The following is a 22,444-nucleotide window of genomic DNA, read 5'->3' on the forward strand; positions in this document are numbered from 1 at the left end:
AAAATGAGTTGAGCAATGAATTAAAAATTCTTAGTGTTTGTAATACATAAAAATTGGCAATATACAATTTTCTTTAATAATAATAAAGTTTTTTCAGTTTATTTCCTTCCTAACATCCATAACATCCATTGATTTTGACAATTGTCAAAAACAATGCCAAAAGTTTTTTTTTCTTTTTCTGACATGACGGTTAAAACAAGATAAAAACCATCAATTGTCAGAAACTTTCCAACCCTGCCAAATTATGATATTTTTTTAAAGTGCTTAAAAATATTTTTTGAGCGCTTGAAAAGTGCTTAAAAGGTGCTTATTTTTTGTTGAAAAATTTGGCTACGCACCCTGTATTACTTTGGTGGAGAAGTTATGGAAAGTTGATTTCATTATTCATTATTTCAGAATGCTGAAAATTGTTTAGTGTTTGTATATGGGACACTGAAAGTGGATGAACCAATTTATGACCAAATGATTGATCCTTCCTTAGGAAGAGCCATTTATGTGAGTAAAGGAAGAACACTGCAAAAATGGCCCCTCGTCATAGCCTCTAGGTTCAACATCCCTTTTCTTTTGTACAGAGAAGATGTTGAAAAAGTGAGCATTTCATATTAGTTGAAACTTTTTTGACACAAGTGTTATATAGTTTGTTTATGTAAATAACTCCCCTAGCCACCAGAGTTTGTTAAATGTGATTTAAATTAAAGGATTTAAAAAAATCATTGATTTAAATCAACTGATTTTTTTAATATATATATATATATATATATATATATATATATATATATATATATATATATATATATATATATATATATATATATATATATATATATATACACATATACAGTCAAACCCCGCTATAGTGAACACGGTTTATAGTGAACTCCCGGATATAGTGAACTAAAAAAGTGAGGAAGTTGGATATAATGAACTTTTTTTTGTCCTCAACTGAATTTTTTCTTTATTTTTTAAAAATAGTTTTAAAATGTCTACTTCAAAATAAACACTTATACTGATTTTTAAGACCATCTATAAGAGTGGAATGTAGCGATAAGCATTTTTTCTTGCTTGCTTCTTTTATCTCACTTTTCCATCCCTAAAAAAGGCCAACCCAGGCAGATGCATGGACAAATTTTCCCCTGCATCAGCTAAAGATCACTAACTTTTTTTGTGCGCAAAACAAAGAGTAATAAAAATAAAAGCAAGTTAACACATTTTTTCTTACTATGCATTATTTTTCAGTCATTTTTGTATTTCATTTTGTTGGTTATTTACTTAAATAATTTATAATAAAAAGGAGTTCGGAATCATTAGTTAAAATTGTTTGCGGAACGGATATAGTGAACAGAAATTTCGGTCCCTTGAAGGTTCACTATAGCGGGGTTTGAGTGTATATATATATATATATATATATATATATATATATATATATATATATATATATATATATATATATATATATCTTTTAAAAGTTAAAAAACAGTGTTTTAAACTATTGATACTTTTATCATTTTCTTAGTTTTAAAATTTATTTTAAATAAATTGCTGCATTAATGAATTTTAGTGAACGAAATTACTTTCTTTCTTGGTGTGTGTTAAATTCCAACACATTTGAAATTACATTTTTAAAAATCCTTTGATTCTTGAGATTGAAAGTACAGATTAGAGTAAACATTTAATGTTGTCTTAATATAGACTTGCATAGCTGTAGAAAGTATTTAATCAATATGATTTTTTTTTTTAAAAAATGCAAATAATGTTAATTGAAATTCTACCTTTTGATTGGAAAAGCATGGAATTAAAATCTACATTATATCTTATTGAAAATGTATATTTCTGAAGCTTGAGGTTATATTAAAAAGAAATTACCCTAATATGCCAAAAATAGAAAAAAAAGGCTGATTAATTCAGATATTTTTTTCCTTATATGGTGTTATTCTTCCCATTCAAAGACTATTTGAAGCAGTAGGGATATAAACTGGTATTTTGTTCTCATAGTATGTTTACAGTATCTTCGAAATTATCAGATTTTCTATAAAAAAATTTGTGAAAGAGAATTACATGAGCACATAAATTTAAAAAATTTTCTTTAGCTTAACTTATCTATTTTGCTATAGGATTAAGAATGAATATTTTAATATAAAAATCTATCGATTAAATATTTATTTAACTTTTGATGAATGACTGCATTTATAAACACTATCTGTTACATTTTTTTTGTCACTTTAAAAATCAAGAGAAAAAAAAAAGAACTCACAATTTTAAATTAAAATTATGGTTTGCTAATTGAAACTTTGTTTAGGGGTCGGTTCAAGCCAAATTTCCTACCTTTTATCGGTAGTTTAAACAAATTAAACTTTAAGGTATCCGACTACCTTTAAAACGAGGATTTTCACGAAAAATCACTTTTTTATTTTATTGCTTTATAATAATGCCCAATTTTTCTAGTTTTCAAAACTGTTTTGTTTTTGAATGCACGTCAAGCAGAACTTTAGTTATAGCTATTTTAGTAACAGATGACAGCTGTCTAACTTACCGGAAATTACAAAAATTAAACCGGTAGTAGGTAATAGTTTCGGTTCCATTTCTATTTGTGCGTTTATTTTTCTTAGATATTTAATTTTTAAAAGCTCTTAAACTCTCGGCTAATAATCTGAATTATATTTTAATTAGATTTTACGTTTCGTGGTTACTGTTTGTGGGTAATATGAAAAGTTAGCATATTTTCTGATAGTTTGTTTACATTTGAAGCGTACTTTCTATATCTTGATTTTGATTTGTTTTGAAGAAATTTATTGATTTCTTTCAAAAAAATTCGTTATTTATTTTGATAAATTTATTGAGATGGGTAAAGGACGTACTTCTCGATCTAAGAAACGTAAATATTACGGTAATCAACATGCCAACAAAAGCGATGATTTGAGTAAAGTTGATTATACCATCTATTCAAAATTGTGTAAAGCAGAAGAATCTATTACTTCAAGCTCTTCAAAATTATCGATTTCTATGGAAGTCAATAAAGAACTGATGCCTTTGGATAAAAACAATCTGTGTGGCAATCGAATAATTGATATTGAGATCTTGATGATGATATTAGCTTCATTATGTTGTCCGGTTTGCTATGATAACAAATTGCATTTAGAAGAAAATTCTAGATTTGGGCTATTAAAAATATTATAAAAAATATTTTTTACTTTTAATTAATAATAAAAACTATATTTAGACATATATATTAAAGTGTGAAAATACAGTAAGATGGTTGTTTAATAAAAAATTGTTCCTGTGTTAAATGCTTTATAAGTAGTAGACTTTTGATGTTATTCACTAAATACTTTAAAATATCGCTAAATAATACGTTAAAATATAGCTACGTTAAATAAAACTAAGAAAATGTTTGAAGGAATGTGCCCCCTATAAAATATAATAACTTCCTACTGACAAACATTCATAGTTTATAGAAAAAATGCAATTATAAACTTTAATTGTGTTTTTCTCAAAATTAAAATCTTGCTGTTTTTTGTCTACGGAAAACAAGATAACTCAACTAATTATTATAAATTTATCTTCAAACTTTCAGAGATTGTTTCTTGTATTGGTGGTTATATAACAGACCTCCAGAATGCAGATAACTGCATTATTTTTTGTTTTATGACATATTTTGCAATAGATAATGTGAAGAAAATGTGAAAAAAATGGAAAAATATGCTTAACACTCCATAAATTTTTTTAATTTCATGATATCATTTAAGTTGAGGTTCATAACACTTCAGAGGGCTATACGAAACGGCTCAAAAAGTTTGATAGCTGTATGTATCATAGTTTTTTGTGTAGAGTGTTTTCCGTTAATGAGTTATTTTCATTAAAATTATCTAAAAAATACTCTTTAAACAAAAAATTTCCTGTATATTTAAATTTTCTCTATTAAATATGTTTATTTAAATTAATATACAATATAAATTGCAATAATGTTGTAGAAAATATTTATTTTTCAAAAATTTTGTTCCGAAGGTAGTCGGATACCTTAAGAAAAACAGTAGAATAATTTCACAAAATACTTTTTCTTAAAATTTATTTTTGTGTCTCGTAAGAAACGATAAATCCCTACTTTTACCATATTTTTGCGTTCATTTTTAAATAAAATTTTTAATTTTCACAAATTATGTCTAAATTTTCACAAAATATTTACCCCTCAGAAAAACCTAGACAGTCACCTGAAGTATTTTTTAAATTCTTTATTTCATCGAGTTTTTAAATTTCAATCATGCATTTGTTTCGAAATGGTTGCTATGCATACAAAGCTATGTATTATAATGAAAAATTATTTTAGAAAGTTAGGGCTTCTAAAATATTATTATAATATAGTTTTAATGTTAATTTAATTTTGATTAAACATTTATAAAGTTTTTTTAATCATAAATTAAAGTTCTTACGGTGTATTTGAATAAAAATCAAAAAAAAAAAAAATCACAAACTCTGCAAATCACAATTTTCACAAAATATTTACCCCTCAGAAAAACCTAGACAGTCACCTGAAGTATTTTTTAAATTCTTTATTTCATCGAGTTTTTAAATTTCAATCATGCATTTGTTTCAAAATGGTTGATATGCATGCAAAGCTATGTATTATCATGAAAAATTATTTTCGAAAGTTAGGGCTTCTGATATATTATTATAACGTAGTTTTAATGTTTATAAATGTTTAATCAAAATTAAATTAAGTTTTTTTAATCATAAATTAAAGTTCCTACGGTGTATTTGAATAAAAATAAAAATAAAAATAATCGCAAACTCTGCAAATAATTAATTAAAGTTCATTGAATGTCTTGAGAGAAAAGAAGCTTTTTAAGTACTTTCCCTCTCTTTTTTTTAATTCATATTGTCTAATTTGTCTTCTTTTAATACGGAGTGTATTAAAATATAATGTCTGGTGGAGATGATAGGTTAATATTGAGGGGAGCGAAATTTGTATGAGCAACAATTTCTCCATTTTAAGGCTTTAAAACGCACTTAAATCAAAATAAAAAGTCTTATTTTTAAGTAAAAGAATACTTTATTTACGTTACGAAATGGCTTTTTAAGTAATGTCCCACTCTTTTTCAATGGAAATATAGTGTGCGACACTTGAGGCCCCTTAATTTCTCTATAACTATTAATATTTGTATGGTTGTATAGTATATTATAATAGGTTATAATAAAATTTTAGTTTAATATGAAGGAGAGATTCAGGACCATTTATATATATACAGTATATGTTCAACAATTTCTCCATTTTAACGCTTTAAAGTGCCCTTCGAAAATGAAATATTTTTATATGTATATATATATATATATATATTATCCGAGCCCCGGTTATCCGAGTTTCCGCTTTAACCGAGCTATCAAATATTTCAAAGATTTTTTTTGTTCTAGTTTATTTTTAAAAAGAACAGCTGAAAAATAAATTTGAATTTTATCTTCCAAACACTCAGAAAAACAAAATCCAACAACTTGGTCTGATGAAATTATCGTTAATATCGTCAATAATGATAATGAATCTAGCGAAGATGATGAAGACAGTGATTATTGAAATCAACATATAAAAATCTCTCATACAGATGGACTAAAAGCTATCGAATGTACTATTGAATATATAGAACAACAAAAAGAGGCGACACCAGCCTTCCTGTTATTCCTAAAGAAGGCGAAACATTACTACAGAAAAGCGCCAAAGTTGCGTAGACCGAAAAACGATTAAGGACTTTTTTTTAAGTAAAAGCTATTTAATTCTCGTAAAGTATGCTTTTTAAATGTTTTTAAGTAAGCTTTTTAATTATAATATGAATTGTATGTTATACTCGTATACATTTTGTATTCCTTAAATATATTACATTTATACCTTCTCTTTTTCTTTCCGTTTTAATACTCTTCGCTTCAACCGAGTTTCTCAGTTATCCGAGTTCGTTGCGGTCCCCATTAACTCGGATAAACGGGACTCTACTGTATATATATATATATATATATATATATATATATATATATATATATAACGAAAACATCAGTATCTAAGACAAATTTTGGGTTAAACCCTATACATTTTTCATTATCGAAGTTAAATCTGTAAAATATATATGTTATAAGGTGTAGAATGAGAGTAGAGAGCATAAAGAAAACGAACAAATGCATTGTTTAAATCATCAATTATTGTTGGAGGAAACCAAGAGGAGAAGAAACCTTAAGTTTTTACCTAAATACTGGTTAACACTAATAAATAACAATGGTTTTAGCCTTTTCACTCCAACTAATTATGATTACTTATAATTCGCTTGCGGCTTCATCTAAAAATCAATGTGCACTCCCCTAAACATTATCAACTTCATTTTTGATAAGAATATAAATTCTAGGGGATTATTATGAGACATTCCGAATATTAATATAATGTAAAAAATAAAATAGACATAAATCGTGTCAATTAATATTGAATACGCACAATGTATTTATGCATTATATTTATTATACATGTATCCCACATACACAAAATCCAATTTTATTTTTGCCATTTTTTAATCGCACTTTTAAGATAAAAATAATATTACAAAAGTAATTAAATTCTATCCAAAATAGGTTGGAGAATTATATCATAGTAAATAAGTCAAATTCACAGTCTAACTTAACTTTAAAAACTTTACAGGTATAAAGCGATAACATTAAGTGGTCAAGAAAAGTACAGCTAACAAACTTTTCATTATTTATAGGACGCGGTTTCGCAAAATTCATTCATGTAAATAGAAACTTTAAATTTCTTTCATAACCTTTCCATCAATCTAGAAAATATTTCCTCATATCCAGAGAGATCCACTTTCATAATTATACTATTTTGTGTTCTCAATTTGCTTTTTGTGAGTGAGTGAGTGTTGTAAATTTTTGGTGCAAGAGCCATAGTTTAGCTATGCCGCGCCTAAAACTAGGTTAAAAGGTCATATATCATAGTTCAAATTCAAACACGAGGTTAAATTTGAAGAATCTTGGTTACAATCAAAACAACTGAAGTAATTTGGCTAAAATCAATATAATGCGATAAAACTGGTTAATTTATTAAAATTTGAACTAAACCGAATTATAAAATCCGACGTCTTTAAGGTAAAGCTTTAAATTAGGATGAGGGGTTCTCCAAGTAAATACAATAAGGTTGGAAAGTAACAGTTATAGTACGCTGGCTTCTTTTCAATTTAAATTTTAAACACTGTGTCAAGAAATTTTTCACTGTAAGAGGTTCGCGGCAAAAATTGCATGTAGGAGCAGTTTCATTTAAAATTAAATGTTTATGCGTTAAATTTTGTTGTAGCGAAACACGGTGCGTAGCAATTTTAAAAAGTGCTTATTATCGATTTTCGTTATTTAAAAGCTCTTGAAGGTGTTTTATTTATGGGTGTTTTAAAATAGTGCTTAATTTTCTCTTTTCGAAAATGAGATTTTTTTTTCTTCACCATGTCGAGTTTTGCTACACGTTACGCAAAAGCGTGCTTTTAACATTTTTCTATTTAGCGTTTTCACAATTCACTCAACTACAATCTATTTCGGCGTAGCGTATGAAAGCGCAAATAGTTTTAGATGTTCTTTGATAAATACTTGCTAGTCCGTATGTGCATAGATACTGAGCTGGGATCGGTGAGATTATTGCACTCTCTGCTGCATTTTGCAAGATATTCTCAATTTCAGATTTCCTTTTCCACCGTCTGATATCGAACTGAAAAACCTCTTAATCATTTTACAATGGCTAATATAATCAAGAAAAATAGTTACTTTATCATAATCATGTAAAGTCTTTGAAAATTATTTTGGATTTTGTTAATGTAGTTGTTGTTAATTTACGTCGCACTAGAGCTGCACAATGGGCTATTGGCGACGGTCTGGGAAACATCCTTGAGGATGATCCGAAGACATGCCATCACAATTTTGATCCTCTGCGGAGGGGATGGCACCCCCGCTTCGGTAGCCCGACGACCTGCACGCGAAGTCGAGCACTTTACGGTAGAACAGTTTAACGAGGACCAATACCGCACACCCTCGGTCCCTACGCAGGCAGATCCAAGTGGTCACCCACCCGCACACTAACCGCAGCCAGTGATGCTTGACTTCGGTGATCTGCTGGGAACCGTGTCTTAACGATCAGTCCACTGCGGGACTTTGTTAATGTAAATAGTTCTTAAAAATAAATTTTGAGTACTTAAAGTACATATTTTTTGTTGCAAGATTTGGCTACGCACCCTGTTTTTAAAAAAAAAAAACATTGCCGTTTGTCTCTGGGTTTGACCGCGTTTCGTTGAGGGTTAAAAACCCTTAAAACTGTCTTAAGAGGAATATTACTGCTAAAATTTTCGCACTCTAGGGACGGGATTCTATAGTTATACATATACAAATAAGTTTCATTTCATATAAACTAGAAAAGTCAGTCGATCCTACTCATGGAATAAACTTTCAGAAAATTGCATTTTATTTAATTCTGTACTCGCAAACTTTCAAAGAATAGGTTTATTTCTATTTAATTCAAGGCTTGCACATTTTCACAGAAATGAATACTTAATCATATAGAACGCATAATGAGTTGTATGAATTTAATATCTTTCCCAATAGCATTTTCCGGATTCCATATGTTGTAATTTCTTTTTTATTTGATTTGTTTCAATTTAAAAGTTTCCTACTAAAAATTAATTGATAATAATGGAATAGGCATCTTTTTTATGAGAAAATAAAAGGTTTAAACAACTCCATGTCTAAGCAATGCATAATTGAATAACATTGAAAATTTTACTGTAAAAATATTAACCCTACACAACTTATCCCTAATTAACTATTCGACTAGATCTACAAAATAAAAACATTTATTTCTTCTCTTATATAAAAATATCAATGTAGCTTATATGTAAAAATATCAATGTAGCTTAAGGGAAATGCACTTAAATTTATTCAAGTAAGGTTAAGTGCTAAAATTTCACGCTTGATCTCTGAAAATATTAAAATACAGTAGCGTCTAGCAAACATTGTACTCAAAAGCCAATAAATCAAAATATTTAGAGAATTAATTTCTTAGTGATAAATACCAAAAACATCACGCTTTAATAATCAATTTTATTTAATTCTAAATTCATAAGAAATACAGAAATTTCTGGGATTAAACTAAATATACAATGTCACTTAATGCTGTAACATCAAAATGCAACATTTTTTTAGTCTTACAATAAAAAACTGGATGCAAAATTTGCCAACTGCAATTTTGGAAAAGAAACTAGTATGAAACTTTGTCACAAATTCATTATTAACTTTCTCTCCTAATATTATTAAAAAAAATTTGTCTAACTTTTTGTCAGGGTTTGTTTTAATCCTTATTTTAACTTAATAGCAGTTAACATATTTCGTATCAGAGACTACTTCCTTATGAAATATTAACAACTTTGTTCTAGTACAGCTATATGTAAAATTACCCAAAAAATTACAACAACTCTACTTAAAAAGGAAAATTTAAACTATATGAACAATGCGGAATTAAACATTCACAGAAAATGTTCTTAATATACCTAAGTTGCAAAATCCAGGTTTTAATTTGAAAAATAGAATTTTTTACTGCATTCAACAGAATGTAATTTTATACGAAAGATGTAAATAAATTTATATTTTTATACAAATTTTAGCAAATGTGAGAGCAAGTTTTGGAATACAACACATTTTTTGCACACTAATATTCTACATTACATTGTATTATTCGAAAGCAAATTTAAACCCGCACGATTCCCAATAAAAGTTTATAATCTGACATGAAATTTTATGTTTCATTATTTAGAAAGGTATGAAACGTAGTTTAACTATGAATTCCTTTCAAATGAGTGCATTTTCCTTTAATATTTCTTCAACTAAAAATTTCCCCCCACTAAATATCTTTGTATTTTAATTTTGAAGAAAAATCTTTTAGAGTTGATTAACAGAATGATATCTAGTTAACTGTTCATTGAAGTTTCTTTGCTCTTTAAAATTAACTTTCTCTAAACTCTTTTATGCCATGCTTTTGGGATTTAATTAGTCATGCCATCTTAAAACAATGAATTTTTCCGGCAAAGAAAATCTCTCATTAAAAATAAAAAAAAAGGTTTCTTCCTAAAATGAATTTAAAATAGAAAAAAATATTTTTATGAGAAAATAAAAAGTTTAAATAATTGCTTGTCTAGGCAATGGATGGCTGAATAAAATTCAAAATTTCACTGTAGAAATACCTTAATCCTAGATAACTTGCATCTGTTAATTATTTCCACTTGGTCTACAGAAATTATAACATTTTTATTTCTCCTCTTATGTCAAAATATCAATGTAACTTAAGAGAAATGCACTAAAATTTATTCAGTAAGGTCAAGTGCTAAAATTTAACGTTTGCTCTCTGAAAATATTAAAGTAATACGGTAACGTCCATCCAGCAACCACTATGTACGCAAAAGATAAGTTCGAACAGTATTTAAAGGATAAATTTCTTAGTGATAGACACCAAAAATAACATCACTTAAATAATTAATTTTATTCAATGCTAAATTCGTAAAATATACGGTGATTTTTGGATTTTAAATTTATTCCAGTAAGATTAAATGGTAAAATTTAACTTTCGCTCTCTGAAAATAATGTAGCATCTAGGCATCACTATGTCGACAAAAAAACAATAAGAACAATATTTAAAGAAGGATAACTTTCTCAAAAATAAACATGATAAATAACTTAACGCTTTAAAAACTTCAATTTTATTCAAATATAGTTTTAAATTCATAAAATACAGTAATTTTTCCGTTTAAACTAAATATACAAGCACACTTAATGCTGTAACATCAAAATACAATATAAAGCATCTTTTTTAGTCATTTTTCAATAAAAATTTGCCAACTGCAATTTTTGGAAAGATTTTAGTAAAATGCATAGTATGAAGCTTTTACACAGCTTCAATATTCTATTTTCTCGTATTTTTATTAGAAAATTTTAGCTTAAACTTTATGTAACGTGGTTTGTTCAAATTGTATTAACTTAATAGCAGTTAACAAATTTTGTATCAGAGCCACGCAAGAACTTCAATATGAAATATAAACAATTTTGTTCAAGTACAACTATGTATAAAATTATATGAAAACAATTACAACAGCTTGATTTCAAAAGGAAAGCTAAATTATATGAATAATAGTACTGAATAAAGCATTCAAAGAAAATGTTTTCGAAGAAAAAATTTAAATTATAAAATCCACGTTTTAATTTTTAAAAAAAATCCTTTTTCTATATCCAGCACAATGTAATTTTATACAAAGTAATATATCCGACTAAAATAAACTCATTTCAAATTTTAGCAACCTTTAAGCAAAATGTGAGAGTTAGTTTTGGAATAAAAAGCATTTTCTTCGCACACTAATAAATAAAATGTTTCTCTATTTCAGTTACATAAATCATAGCTTTTTATTTCCAATTTTCATTAAAATTTAATAGATTTTATTAGTTTGCTTTTACTTATTAAAGCTTTATATTATTCGAACACAAACTCAGAAATTTGAACAAATCTGCGTCTGGCAAGTAGTTACATGCCTATGTATTGCCTTAATTTTATTTTTATTTATCTAAATAATCGCTCAGTATGCATTAATGAATAAGCTAATAAATTTTTATTTTACAACCGAAAAATGCTGCTTACACTGAGATTTAACGTTAAACTTTCGACACAGTATGAGAACATTGTTCCACAGCAGTAATTTGCACGCATGAACCGAGAAGTTCCGAAACGGCTGAATGACTGTGAAACACGAAGAGAAGGCAGAACGGCCGTCTACCACCTCCACTTCATGCCCCACACTCCCCCAGTCGCTTCGAAACTTCCGATCCACACCCGCAAACTTCTCTGTTGCAGATCGATGTCCCCGTAATGCATAGAAAGCATCCGTCGAATGCCAGTTCATCACAGCTTTTTAGTTAATTAATTTTCAAATTTTTTAAAACAATATTCATATCACACTCTAGTAAATCTAGTTAGGAGGTTTTTGAATCCTTTTTTTTTTCTTTTTAAATTTGATACTTTGTGCTGAATATATTTATAGTAGCATTTTAGTGAAATAAATTTTGATAATGTTCACCCTTCATATTATAACTAGTTAAAAAGTCACAAGTTTTGGTATCTAATAGACATTTAAAAAAAACTATTTTATACTTTATGTTGAATATGTTCTCAACAAAAAGTTTATTTTAATGCAATCTGATGTTCATGAATTTTGACATTTTAATACCTATGTGTTATGAACATATAAAAAATTTTGGTTACGCTTACAATACATAGCATAAAATATAGAACACTAATATCAATTTGAGAACAAATTAAAGGATGAAGAAAAGTTAGCTAGGTTCAGCCTAAGTTCGTTGAAAATCCACAAAATTATGATTCATACAATTTTAATCGTTAGTTTTACATTTAATGCAATATTAAATATCTAAGAAGCAAAATAAATTTACTTTAAAAATGATGTTAAGTCTATTTAAACTCGTTTCAATTCAAGTCCTTTTAAGGTTCGATTTTTTTAATTTAAAAAATTTAATAATTTAAGTTTTTAATATAGTATAAATGCTTAAGAAGAGATTTATTGCCAATAGTAGAGTTCCATACGCGAAGTTCTTTTTTTATTTATAAAAAGTTTACCTCTGCCTGGAATGGTATTTCTTATTGGTAAACATTCGCATGCGTCAGATCTGCTTCGATTTCATCAAAAAATGGGTGAAGTGAGAAAAAGTCGTGGTGTTTGAAGTGCGGATTTCAGGAAGTACACCAAACTAAATTACCAATTTTCGACGATAATCATACTGGAGTAGCATCTTCCCTTCGAACATTATCTCTATTTTAAGAATTTGCTTCTACTTTATTCTAGAAACATAAGCAATATATACAATGGATACAATATATACAAATCAGGAGGGGTCAAATTAAAAACATTTGGCTTTAGTTTCTTAAATTAAAATACTTTCTATTACCATATTGATTTCCCACAGCTTATGGGTCGCAATTATTTTCCAGTCACATTTCTAGGGCATTATTTGTTCACTTATATTTGCCAATATCATATTAGGAACCTTATAGAATAGTAAAATTTAGGATATATTTAAAATTTTGTAAATACTTGGTCATATACAGTCACTTTTAAAATTTTATTTCAAAAACTGAGCATGCTTATCAATGGTAAATTAAAATTCTGAAAACCTTCATTTTATTATTATATTTGAACTAACCCCGCTTGTTTCAGCATTCTCAGAATTCCGCGAGCATTCAAATGTGTTAATACAGAATTGTCACCTTTTTCTATATAGGGTAAAAATGTATTTCTTAAATTTAAGTTTGTGAATATTTTCAGTTGGTGAATATAAGTTGGTGAATATTTTCGATATGGGCTTAAGATTGTAGAGTAATTTTATAAAAAATTTGGATAAAAATATAATATAGAAATTGAACGGATTTCTGTATTGCGTAACAAATTAGAGAACTAGCATTCGGCTGAAGTTGTCCTCGTTAAGAAAGTTATTTTAAAGAAACACTACAAAAAATTAATATTAAAGATAGTAATTTAACTCAAATCGATTTTAACTGAAAAGAAAGAACAAAAATTAAACGGGACAAGAGTTAGGAATTCATTGCATTTAATTATTTCAGATTTCCTTTAAATTTAAAGAAGAAATAGCAGTTTTCACTGTGTACCATTGAATTATTTCATACATTTGAAGATAAAATACTTTATTTGTGATAACTGAAGTATGTAAGGAGAGCTCATTTTGGAACTTGTTCCAAATTTACAATATTAGACAAAATTCATGTTAACGAATCTGGATAAAATGCCTATTTTAAACAAGGGAGAAATTATTTCAATCTAAATTATTTTGTCACTAATTGTTATCATATTATAGTCATCTTTTACTCTAATTAAAATAGAACTATTTAGATAGTCTTAAATATTTTAGACTGGAAAATAACTAAAATTAGCTTCAAAAATTCTTTTGCACACTGAGATTTAGGTGGGTCGCAAGGTTTAAGTTTGGTTTAGTTATAAATTTAATATTTTCAATGAACGCGAAGTTACAGATCTCTCTCATATTGAAAATTCCTAAAATACAATATTAAAACTTGCTCCTTATTTTACTTTATAAACGGATCTCCGAATTTAAAATTTGGTTCAACTTTTTTAGATACACATTTACTATATTGAATTTAAATTTTTTTTAAAACAATCATTGAAATTAGCTTCTAGAAACTGAACTGAACTGTAAATGGGAAAGATTTAGTTAATACTCACTATAGCATACTAAAATTTAAAAATTTGTTATATTTCAAAGTAAGAACTTAATTTATGGAGAAAAGTTTGTTTTCTGGAATTAAACACAAGATGAAATTCCCGGGCTATTTCATCCCATGTTTTATTCCATTTAAAAAAAATTACTCCGATAAAAATTTCTTATAATCTGAAAGTTCTCAAAACTATATTCAAATCTATAGCCATATTACTCTAGATTATCAATTTTTATATAAAAGCATTGCGTTATTTAAACAAATTACATCAATAGAATAAGTATTTCTTTTGCATTGCTTGATTTGCCCTTAAAAAGTACTTACTGTAACACATAGCATTTGCACTACTTACATAGCCTGCACACACGATTTTATATTACATACACAAAACTAAGCATTTCATAGCATACATTCATTTGCAAGGTAACAAATTTGACTAGTTTCATATTCTGGGATCTACAAAAATACAAAATTTCTAGGAATCAGAATCAATTTTTAAGAGCCCAGCATGCTCTAGAATTTAGAACAGCATAAAAGAGTTCTGCTACATTTTGGCCCAACTGAATTTTTAAACGCAGTAGCGACCAGATATTTAAGATAGTTGTAGATCCCTGATGTTACTATTAACACTCCTAAATACTTTTCGTAGTTTAGATTATTAGTATTAATGTTAGTGTTTAGTAAAATCCAATGTTAGTAGCATCAAAGTATTTAGAAGTGTAACAGTGTTGCTGATACCAGTTTAAAATATGTACATCAATGCCATCTACCTACTGCAACAATTAGTTTTCCAAAGTACTTACTTCATTTCATTACTCACCAATTTTTGAAGCTCTTTGATATCGAACGTAAATAAAATTAAAAATAAAGATATTGTATTGATTTTTACAAGCAATGCGAAAGAAATAAAATATTCCAATTCGATTTCATGAACATTACCAAATTGGAAACAAATACAGAGTCTTAGATATTTTCTTCCTTATTTTAAGATTTATTAACTAGTTTCTCATAATTTAACTGTAATTCTCTATAAAATAGCAATATTATTTTCACTTTTTAAAACTTCTCTCAAACTGTTTTTAACTTACAATATTAGACTAGAAAAAAAATACTCTACTTTTGAAAGTGATAAGTAAAAAAATAAAATCCGTCGAAATCAAATTGCCCATATTTAGGATATAATAACAACCCATATATTCATCCTAAAAATAAGTTAATTTTTCCTGCACAGAATTTAAAAATAAAAATTTAAAGAATTTAAAAAATTTAAGAATTTAAAAATAAAAATTAATTAATAAAAATGACTTTTTTTTAAACTAATGATTACAATTAAATTAGATTTATTGAACTTTGTATAAAAATACTAACGATGATACTTTCAAGAAATTCCTGTGAATATATTTCATTATATTTTGTTTTAAAAGTATACTTATCCGAAAAGAAATTTCCTCTCAGAACTGCAATTTTTTTTCTCCCGAAATTAAGAAAACAAATTACGCGGTGTTGAGTACCATATACAATGTTCAATTATGTGCTGAATCTAATGAAAGTTGTATTGGCTGTTTTGTTTATATTTGTGTGCATGCATCCTTAGAAACCAAGCAATAAGTAAAATACACTTAAAACGAAACATTTAGACCGGATATTAAAATAAACAAGTTTCAACAGTAAAAATTCATTTAAAAGAAATCAGTATTTAGAACTTTAAAAATTTCATTGTTAAGAGTAACATGACGCCCAGATCGAAAAAAGTAATCTATTCTGTTTTACATTTAAATACTATACAAGTTACTGTAAAGTATACTACTTCTTCTCATTGGCACGACAGCCCAGGATGGGCCTTGGCCTTCTCAACAAGCCTGTGCTAAGGCATTCTTCCCTTAGCCAAGGTTAAAGTATACTTATTTAACTGTATTCATGAGTATTTGCTTTATTGGCAACGAAGAAAAATTTAATGAATAAGATCACAGATTGTTTACTTCGAAAAATAGTTTGACAAATATGCAATGCAGTTTACCACTTTGGTGAACTCTATGACCTGAGATTATTAAGTTAAAGGTGTTTTTACAACATGTAGAACGAATAGAATCTAGAGCTTTCCTAAACTTCAGTTAACACAGTATTTTATCAATGTTTTTTGTTTTAAAAAAAATATTAAGGTGTCTAGATACGTTTTATTTCAGTCCAATATAATTCGTATAAATGCAATTTTCATAATTTCTTTGAAAAATTTATTTTTTAGCAAATTTTTTGTGTAATAATGCTTAAAAAGCTAAAATACGTTAATAATAATTAGCATGTGAAAGCCGTCGCAAAATGATTTTTAGATACGATTCTGACATGTTTACTAGTAAAGGATTTTTTTAATTTTTTTGAAGACTAAAATTTGCACCAACTCTTATAAAACTAATTAAACATTTCTTAACTTGATTAATTATCTGGTTTGATAGAAATTTCAATGGGATCCCAAAATCATATGATAACGCAAAATTACATTCTTTGAGGCTAGACAATATCTATTTAAGCAAATTTTAAATAACAAAAAATTTTGCCCATAGACTTATAAAAGTATTTGTTAATACTTGGTTGTTTTTTAAATTTATTAGCTTTTCTTGTAAATTTCTGGCATATAGCAAAGTTTTAAATTCTATAACGATATACAACACATCAGGTGACCAAGGTCTGTAACAAACCATATTACATCAAAAACTATGACTGCAAAATTCAAGGTTTGATATCTTTATCATTGCTTTGAAGAGTAATTGTCACTTCTCATAAAATTAATCGCAATTTCGAAACATGCAGTATGTTTTTTATTTATCAGTTAAGTTTGAAAATTTTGAATTTCTTTAGAAATAAAATTGCAAGGGACTTGGAACTTTAATATATGAAGATTTGTAGAGCACATTAAAAAAATTCGATCGTTCCTGTGTAGAGTTTACTACTACCGATAACCAAAGTACGAGTAACGTGTAATACCAGAATAAAACTCCCAACCTCTAAATTTCTAATGATATAAATATTTCAATAGAAACTAGGGGCTCAAAATATTGGTTTCCTAATTACTCATAAATATGTTAATAATTTTCTCACGCAATAACCTGTTCTCAAATTATAAGTTAAAATAAATTTAATTGAAAAATAAAAATATTTTGTAAAATAAATGTAACAAAGACTGCATTTAAAATAAACCTCAAAGAGTGACTAACTTCAAAATTAAATTTAAGAATTTTGACCTAAATTTTAACACAAAACAGCAAGATAAACTTTGAATATATCATGATAAAAAATTATTGAGTCAAATAAATCATACATATGTAACAATGATTATCTAAGAGTTAAATTTTGCCTTTAATGCTCGGCAATCCAGTCAAAGCGTGGCTCCAAGTCAACAATCCAGTCAAAGCTTGGCTCCAAGTCAACAATCCAGTCAAAGCGTGGCTCCAAGTCAACAATCCAGTCAAAGCGTGGCTCCAAGTCGACAATCCAGTCAAAGCGTGGCTCCAAGTCGACAATCCAGTCAAAGCGTGGCTCCAAGTCGACAATCCAGTCAAAGCGTGGCTCCAAGTCGACAATCCAGTCAAAGCGTGGCTCCAAGTCGACAATCCAGTCAAAGCGTGGCTCCAAGTCGACAATCCAGTCAAAGCGTGGCTCCAAGTCGACAATCCAGTCAAAGCGTGGCTCCAAGTCGACAATCCAGTCAAAGCGTGGCTCCAATTACTGTAGATGCAATTGCCAATTTACTTATTGTGACACAGCAATATTTAGAATTCTAAATTTCATATAAATTTAAGAACATTTCTTTACGGTAAAGTCAAAATTACTAATTATTCGAAGACTGAAAAGCCTAATTTTAAAGAGAACAATCTTGTATATGAAAATTTTCTATGCAAGTTAATTTAGACATAACATGAGAAATTTATCTAAGATAAATGAAAACCTTTCACACAAGTGCAGTTTAACCATTTCTCGATTCATCTAATTTGTTTAAATTTTTACTGATTTGTAACTTTTTTCATTGCTTTTATTTTTTTAAGGACAATCTCATCAATCAATATATTCTCGACAGTGAATGTGCGTTTATTTTTACAAATGCAGGTTCACTGACAAATGTTATTCTAAATATATCATTTATAAGCAGCACTTATTTCATTGATTTAAAAATAAAGTTTGTTTCTGATATTTGGGCCATTTATTTACGAACATTTAAAAGCAATGCTAATTACTCTTCATTAAGTAACCTTCGGCATGCTTACAACAGTTCCGTGATAAAATTAGAATCTGAATATTCACTCGGAGCAAATTGTTGAAAGCAATTCTAAGTCACCGTTTTTGTTAACGCAAACGTGCTTAATAAAAATATTTCTAAGACGTTACAAATGTTAATTCTACACAACTAAATATTCTAGAGGCTAAAATTCTATAAAGCTACAAAGATAAACTTACCAACTAAAGCTGAAGCTACCTTAGCTTAAAATCTAGTATTTTTGGAGTGAGTATTGACATAATAATACTCGGTTACCCTAACTTTCGAACAGAGAGCACACAACGAAGCGTCTGGATAGCTTAAATAGACTTTTACCCCATGGTCGCAGTTATATTACGGCGGTTAAGTTGTTACAGCGGTTAAGTAATTTATTGTTGGTCATTATTAACAAAAGATAATTCAGAAGCAATGCTGTGATTCAGAATTCGAATCGTAACATTAAAAATTGTATCACAAATGTTGGTTGATAATCTGAACACTTGCATTGAAGTTGCCATTAGAGTATTGTTCTCTTGCGAAATGCTCCGAAGTATAAAGATAGCAAGATCAAATTTCTTCTTTTTATTCTCATATGCTTAGTTAAATTGTTCCACCTGTATTCCAATTTGTAGAAGTAGCAGGAAGATGTATTGTTTATTGGTACAACATTTACAGGCTTGTGTGCTCAATTAAGGCTTTTAAACTTTTATTAAGTAAAAGAATAGATAGCACAATAGAGAAGGACATCACAAAGAATACATCCAGCGTTACGGCGGGATTCGAACCCTCCACCTCCACGCAAGAAGGATGTACGCTCGTGACTTTAATTCTTCTATCATAACTGCAAGAAACAATTAACTGCTTAAAGTCATTCGTCCCGCAGTGGACTGATCGTTAAGACACGGTTCCCAGCAGATCACCGAAGTCAAGCATCACTGGCTACGGTCAGTTTGCGGGTGGGTGACCACTTGGATCAGTCTGCGTAGGGACCGAGGGTGTGCGGTATTGGTCCTCGTTAAACTGTGCTACCGTAAAGTGCTCGACTTCGCGCGCAGGTCGTCGGGCTACCGAAGCGGGGGTGCCATCCCCTCCGCAGAGGATCAAAATTGTGATGGCATGTCTTCGGATCATCCTCCGGGATGTTTCCCAGACCGTCGCCAATAGCCCATTGTGCAGCTCTAGTGCGACGTAAATTAACAACAACAACAACAACAGCTTAAAGTCATTCTTAATAATTAAGATTTATAGGAGTCTCCCTGGCCGAGCGGTATCGCCGGTCCAAACGCTCTGTTAAGCGTGGAGGTAGCGGGTTCGAATCCCGCCGTAACCCTGGATGTATTCTTTGTGATGTCTTTCTCTGAATTGTTCTATCTGTATTTTCTACTTGACAATGACTTATAAGCCTATATATTGAGCACACAAGTCAGCAAATGTATGTTATTTCAATAAAATAAAAATAAATTAAGATTTATATATTTAATGAAAAGTCGTACCACATTAAAGTTTAACTATAGAATAAAGTCCAGAAAACTCGGAGCGTGGGAAATTATGAAAGCTGAAGCACCAAATTGTAATACAGAGCATCACACATTTATATTCAAATATTTCAAAATAAAGGTTTTATGCAGATCGCTCGGTTACTTGCATATTTGTAAGTGTTTAAGTTCTATCGAAACTTCGGGGCTCTTTCCTGCGATCTTTTCCTCCGTGGTGCAGCAGTCCCCATTTACGTCGCACTAGAGCTGCCCAATGGGCTTTTGGCGACGGTCTGGAAAATATCCCTGAGGATGATCCGAAGATATGCCATCACAATTTTGATCCTCTGCAGAGGGGATGGCACCCCCGTTTCGGTAGCCCGACTACGTGCACTCGAAGTCGAGCACTTTACGATAGAACAGTTTAACGAGGACCAATACCGCACCCCTCGGTCCCTACGCAGACTGATCGAAGTGGTCACCCACCCGCACACTGACTGCAGCCAGTGATGCTTGACTTCTGTGATCTGCTGGGAACCGTGTCTTAACAATCAGTCCACTGCTGGACAATAAAACAGTGTAGTGCAAGAATGCTTCTGTATTGTCTTTGTATTATAAAAAAGGGAAAATGCTCAAATTATCTCTAAGAGGTCATTAGTATTACTATATTAAGAAGTTAACAATGAAATATTGCAAATCTTACTGAAATTAAAATAATTATGATGAGGTACACAATTATTTCTTTGTTTCTTCAAAGCAAAATATATATAGGGGAGAGTCGGGTAGCCCCGCCCAGCCTACTGTCAATTTCATACGTATAGAATATTTTTTCAAGTCAATGGGCCATCGGACCTTAATTGTTATATTAAAAACAGATTATTTTCAAAGTTTTAAGTATTTATGCAGCTGTTAACATGGTAAGCAATAGTTTTGAAAATATGCTGAATACAGTAGTCATGAAATTAAGAAAAATTGGTTGAATGTTTCGATTAAACTTCTTTTTAATACTAAAAAAATAATTTTTTCTACACATACAGCATTAAAGTATGTAGTCTTAAGTTTAATTTGCACAAAGAAAGAAGTCTATATGTGAAAAATTGTTCGAGTAATTACAAATTTACAAAAAACTGGATTTCGGGTAGCCCCGCTCACATGAATGTCGGGTATCAACGACCAATTTTATTTCGTCGATAAATGTACGGTTGCAAAGATTATTATTTTATTGCATCAAATTTAAATGTTATATGCATTTTTAACAACAAATATTGTTGTTATTAAATGATAGAATTCACTAAAAGTATATAAATATGTAATGAATAAAATAATTTTGTGATAAAAATGATAAACGTGGTTTACCTATTGTCAATACATTGATCATTTTCATTTACACCTGAAAAAACAGTCAAAAAAAAATAATTTTTGTAACAGGGCGGGGCTACCCGACACATTTTGAAAAGAGCTGAAAAACATGTTTTTTTAAATTTACATTTTTTTAAGTTAAACTATTATTTTTTTGGTTTATTCTTTTTGCATTATTTAATTAGATGATAAAACAATAGAAACATACAAAAATATTGATTATTACTCAATGTTATGCAGAAATATAGTCCCGCAGTGGACTGATCGTTAAGACACGGTTCCCAGCAGATCATCGAATTCAAGCATCATCGACTGAGGTCAGTGTGCGGGATCACTTGGATCAGTCTGCGTAGGGACCAAGGGTGTGCGGTATGGGTCCTCGTTAAACTGTGCTACCGTAAAGTGCTCGACTTCGCGCGCAGGTCGTCGGGCTACCGAGGCGGAGGTGCCATCCCCTCCGCAGAGGATCAAAATTGTGATGACATGTCTTCGGATCATCCTCCGGGATGTTTCTCAGACCGTCGCCAATAGTCCATTGTGCAGCTCTAGTGCGACGTAAATTAACAACAACAACAACAGAAATATAAGCAATATTCCTTAAGTGAGCGGGGTTACCCGACTCTCCCCTATATATATAATAAATAAATAAATACAAATATTCTTAGAATAACTATTGAGGAATCTTGTGAAGTATTTTATTACCTATAGGATTTAGTGACTTTGCTGTTGTGTGACAGACGGAAATCGTTGATAGATTTGCACCCCGGGTTTGTTAAATCACCCCAGCACTAGAAAACGGTAGGTATTTTATTCAAGTTGCACATTGGCTACAGTCTGGGTAACATCCATGAGGATGATCCGAGGACATGCGACAGCAATTTTGATCCTCTGCTCCCCTGCTTTGGTAGCCCGACGACCTGCGCGTGAAATCGAGCACTTTACGGTAGAACAGTTTAACGAGGACCCATACCGCACATCCTCGGTCCCTACGCAGACTGATCTAAATGGTCACCCACCCGCACACTGACCTCAGTCGATGATGCTTGAATTCGGTGATCTACT

At 29.5% G+C, this 22,444-nt stretch overlaps 1 protein-coding gene across 1 annotated transcript in view; it reads right to left on the minus strand.

Annotated features, from left to right (window-relative positions):
- Nucleotides 1-18,878, minus strand: part of LOC107442707 (putative ammonium transporter 3) — a 41,206-nt gene extending 22,328 nt beyond the window's left edge. The window contains exon 1 of the mRNA XM_087164652.1: nt 18,749-18,878. The gene's annotated coding sequence lies outside the window, so the exon portion shown is untranslated. The remainder of the gene's footprint in view (nt 1-18,748) is intronic.
- Nucleotides 18,879-22,444: the final 3,566 nt, after the last annotated feature.

The sequence above is a fragment of the Parasteatoda tepidariorum genome, chromosome 5 (genome assembly GCF_982258835.1).
Source record: "Parasteatoda tepidariorum strain Cologne lab strain chromosome 5, Ptep-v5.0, whole genome shotgun sequence".
Lineage (NCBI taxonomy): Eukaryota > Metazoa > Arthropoda > Arachnida > Araneae > Theridiidae > Parasteatoda > Parasteatoda tepidariorum.